This window comes from Bubalus bubalis, chromosome 17 (assembly GCF_019923935.1).
Source record: "Bubalus bubalis isolate 160015118507 breed Murrah chromosome 17, NDDB_SH_1, whole genome shotgun sequence".
Classification (NCBI taxonomy): domain Eukaryota; kingdom Metazoa; phylum Chordata; class Mammalia; order Artiodactyla; family Bovidae; genus Bubalus; species Bubalus bubalis.
In genome coordinates this window covers 10,350,740-10,355,820 of record NC_059173.1, presented here as the reverse complement: position 1 = coordinate 10,355,820, position 5,081 = coordinate 10,350,740, and positions in this window count along the sequence as shown.

The window sequence follows — 5,081 nt, the reverse complement described above, 5'->3', positions numbered from 1 at the left end:
GGCCCCGGGGCTTACGCGCGCCTCCCCAACGCCCGGGGCGGAGAGCCCTTCCGCAGCTCGTCTCCCGGGCGGAGGGGGCGGGAGTGAACCTCGGGGCTGACTTCCGAGGGGCCTCTCACTGCCCCATGCAGGGCGCGCCGCGGGTGTAGAATAAAAGGCTCTTCCGAATTCAGCGCACGTTGACTGAACCCCTAATGTATACAGGCCTGAACTCGAGCGCCCCTGGCCCTGACTTCCGGGGGCTTATACTCTAGGGCATTACTCCCCAACCTTTGGGCACCAGGCACCAGTTTTGTGGAAGCGGGTGTCGGATGCTTTCAGGATGATTCAAGCCCATTACATTTATCCTGTGTTTTATTTCCAGTCTAATTCCCCAGCTGATCTGCCCGGAGGTACCAGTCAGTGGCCCAGAGGTTGGGGACCTCTGCTGTAGTGGGAGAGGCCAACCTTAAACCAAACACGCGATAATTTCAGATAGTGAGAAGGGATGTGAAGGAAATGAAGGAAAGGTAAAGAGGGACTTGGGGCTGAGGGCGCCCGTGGTCAGGAATTGACCCTGAAACCTCAGTTGTAAAGATCGTGTGACTAAGGAAGTGTGGCAGGAGGAGTGAGGAGAAGGGCAGGGCCCTGCGATGGGGCTACCTGACTTAGGCTGCAGAAAAGACTGGAGGCCAGGGAACAAGGCGGAGTGAGTTGAGAGGTGAGGTGAGAGAAGTGGGCAGGGCAAGAGCTGGAAGGATCTTAGAGGCAGTGGGGAGGGGTTTGGAAGGGAAGGATTCATCTAGGAGAGACAGTGAGTGATCCTGTAGAAGGATCTCAGTTCCCTGCTCAGGAATTGAACCTGGGGAGCCTGGATAGAAACCAGGAATCCTAGTCAGGGAACTAGATCCCACATGGTGGCAACTAAAGATTCCAAATGTTGCAACAAAGATCAAAAATCCTGCATGCCCCAACTAAGACTCCGCACAGCCAAACAAATAAACATTAAAATATAAAAATTTAAAAATAAACAGGCTTTTCTGGGTTAAGCCTGTTTCATTGGCTAGAAGTCAGTCATGTAGCCATTCCGCCACATAAAGGAGTCTAGGAGACAGGCTGTGCCATGTGCTTAGTCTCTCAGTCGTGTCTGAACCCTTGGGACCCCATAGACTGTAGCCCACCAGGCTGCTCTGTCCATGGAGATTCACCAGGCAAGAGTACTGGAGTGGGTTGCCGTGTCCTCCTCAAGGGGAGGAAACAGGGTTCTGTGTCCAGAAAGAAGGGGAGATAAGTTTGGGAATCAGCTGTAGAGATAAACTGCAAAGTGAGTCTCTCTCCCTTCTCTGAATGCAGCACCCAGCCCACATGTCCAGGTTCCCCTTCCCCAAGACGGCTTGCTTTTTCACTTCCTAATCTGTGTGGGTGTTTGCTATGGCCAGCTCATTCTCTTGGCAAAACTTTATTAGCCTTTGCCCTGCTTCATTCTGTACCCCAAGGCCAAATTTGTCTGTTACTCCAGGTGTTTCTTGACTTCCTACTTTTACATTCCAGTCCCCTATAATGAAAAGGACATCTTTTTTGGGTGTTAGTTCTAAAAGGCCTTGTAGGTCTTCATAGGACCGTTCAGCTTCTTCAGCATTACTGTTCAGGACATAGGCTTGGATTACCTTGATATTGAATGGTTTGCCTTGGAAATGAACAGAGATCATTCTGTCATCTTTGAGATTGCATCCAAGTACTGCAAAATCAGATCGATTATATTCTTTGCAGCCAAAGATGGAGAAGCTCTATATAGTCAGACCGGGAGCAAAAACAAGACCGGGAGCTGACTGTGGCTCAGATCATGAACTCCTCTATTGCCAAATTCAGACTTAAATTGAAGAAAGTAGGGAAAACCACTAGACCATTCAGGTATGACCTAAATTAAATCCCTTACAATTATACAGTGGAAGTGAGAAATAGATTTAAGGGACTAGATCTGATAAACAGAGTACCTGATGAACTATGGACAGAGGTTTGTGACATTATACAGGAGACAGGGATCAAGACCATCCCCAAGAAAAACAAATGCAAAAAAGCAAAATGGCTGTCTGAGGAGGCCTTGCTGTGAAAAGCTGTGAAAAGAAGAGAAACGAAAAGCAAAGGAGAAAAGGAAAGATACACCCATTTGAATGCAGAGTTCCAAAGAATAGCAAGAAGAGAGAAGAAAGCCTTCCTCAGTGATCAGTGCAAAGAAAGAGAGGAAAACAATAGAATGGGAAAGACTAGAGATCTCTTCAAGAAAATTAGAGATACCAAGGGAACATTTCATGCAAAGATGGGCTCAATAAAGGACAGAAATGGTATGGACCTAACATAAGCAGAAGATATTAAGAAGAGGCAGCAAGAATACATAGAAGAACTGTACAAAAAAGACCTTCACGATCCAGATAATCACCATGGTGTGATCACTCACCTAGAGCCAGACACCTTGGAGTGCAAAGTCAAGTGGGACTTAGGAAGCATCACTACAAACAAAGCTAGTGAAGGTGATGGAATTCCAACTGACCTATTTCGAATCCCAAAAGATGATGCTGTGAAAGTGCTGCACTCAGTATGCCAGCATATTTGGAAAACTCAGCAGTGGCCACAGGACTGGCCAGTGGTCAGTTTTCATTCCAATCCCAAAGAAAGGCAATGCCAAAGAATGCTCAAACTACCGCACAATTGCACTCATCTCACACGCTAGTCAAGTAATGCTCAAAATTCTCCAAGCCAGGCTTCAACAATATGTGAACCGTGAACTTCCAGATGTTCAAGCTGGTTTTAGAAAAGGCAGAGGAACCAGAGATCAAATTGCCAACATCCGCTGGATCATCAAAAAAGCAAGAGAGTTCCAGAAAAATATATATTTCTGCTTTATTGACTATGCCAAAGCCTTTGATTGTGTGGATCACGATAAACTGTGGGAAATTCTGAAAGAGATGGGAATACCAGACCACCTGACCTTCCTCTTGAGAAATCTGTATGTAGGTCAGGAAGCAACAGTTAGAACTGGACATGGAACAACAGACTGGTTCCAAATAGGAAAAGGAGTACATCAAGGCTGTATATTGTCATCCTGCTTATTCAATTTATATGCAGAGTACATCATGAGAAATGCTGGGCTGGATGAAGCACAAGCTGAAATCAAGATTGCCAGGAGAAACATCAATAACCTCAGATATGCAGATGACACCACCCTTATAGAAGAAAGTGAAGAAGAACTAAAGAGCCTCTTGATGAAAGTGAAAGAGGAGAGTGAAAAAGTAGGCTTAAAGCTCAACATTCAGAAAACTAATATCATGGCATCTGGTCCCATCACTTCATGGCAAATAGATGGGGAAACAGTGGAAACAATGACAGACTTTATTTTTCTGGGCTCCAAAATCACTGCAGATGGTGACTGCAGCCATGAAATTAAAAGACGCTTACTCCTTGAAAATAAAGTTATTTAAAAAGCAGAGATATTACTTTGCCAACAAGGTCCGTCTAGTCAAGGCTATGGTTTTTCCAGTGGTCATGTATGGATGTGAGAGTTGGACTGTGAAGAACCCATCCATCCTAAAGGAAATCAGTCCTGAATATTTATTGGAAGGACTGATGCTGAAGCTGAAACTCCAATACTTTGGCCACCTGATGCAAAGAGCTGACTTATTCGAAAAGACCCTGATGTTGGGAAAGATTGAAGGCAGGAGGAGAAAGGGATGACAGAGGATGAGATGGTTGGATGGCATCACCGACTCAATGGACATGAGTTTAGGTAAACTCCAGCAGCTGGTGATGGACAGGGAGGCCTGGCGTGCTGCAGTCCGTGGGGTCGCAAAGAGTTGGACATGAGCTACTGAACAACAACATGAACCATCACATCATGTAATTTTCATTTCTTTTTTGTGGTGAGAACATTTAAGATCTACTCTCTTAACAACTTGCAAGTATATAATACTGTATCATTAACTATAATTCTGTGCTGTACATTCGATCTCAAGATTTATTCATCTTATAACTGAAAGTTTGTACCCTTTAACCAGTATCTACTCATTTTCCCCCAATCCCCAGACCCTCATAACCAGCATCCTGCTCTGTTTCTATGGGTTTACCTTTTGCAGATTCCACACACAACTATGGTCATACTTTATTTGTCATTTTGTCTCTGACTTATCTCAGTTAGCATCAAGTCCCCAAGCTTCCTCCTTGTTGCAAATGGCAGGATTTTTTTTCTCATAGTTGAAGAATAGTCCATCTTCCTTATCCATTCATCTGTTGATGGACTTCTGTTGATGGTTGTTTCTGTATCTTAACTATTGGGAATAGTGCTGCGATGAGCACGAGAGTGCAGATATCTCTTTGGGATAGTTATTTTAGTTTCTTTGAATTTTCTGTGGACTCAGAAGTTGGATGGATGGATCATAAGATAGTCCTCCATACTGTTTTCCATAATGTGTGTGCCTGGTTGCTCAGTCATGTCCGACTCTTTGAGACCCTATGGATTGTAGCCTGCCAGGCTCCTCTGTCCATGGGATATTTCCCATAGTAGCTGTACCAATTTACATTCCTACCAGTGGTGTATCCCTTTTCTTCACATTCTCACCAGCCCTTGTTATCTTTGACTTTTTGTTCATAGTCATTGTCACAGGTGTGAGTTGATACCTGACTATTTTTTTCCTTCAATATTTATTTTCATTTTATTTATGTATTTGGCTGTGCCAGGTCTTAGTCGCCACATGGAGGATCTTTAGTTGTGGCCTGTGAACTCCTAGCATGTGAGATCTAGTTCCGTGACCAGGGATTGAGCCCGGGCCCCCTGCATTGGGAGCCCGGAGTCTTAGCCATTGGACCACCAGTGAATTCCCTCTCATTGTGGTTTTGATTTGCATTTCTCCAATGATTCGTGATGCAACTCTCTTTTCATGGGCCATTTGTATGCCTTCTTTGGAAAGATGTCTATTGGTTCCTCTGCCCATTTTTTAGTCAAGTTATTTGTTTTTCTGATACTGAGTTGTGTGTTCTTTGTACATTTTGGATATTAACTCTTCATCAGACATATGATTCACAAATACTTTCTCCTTCCAAAGGTTACCTTT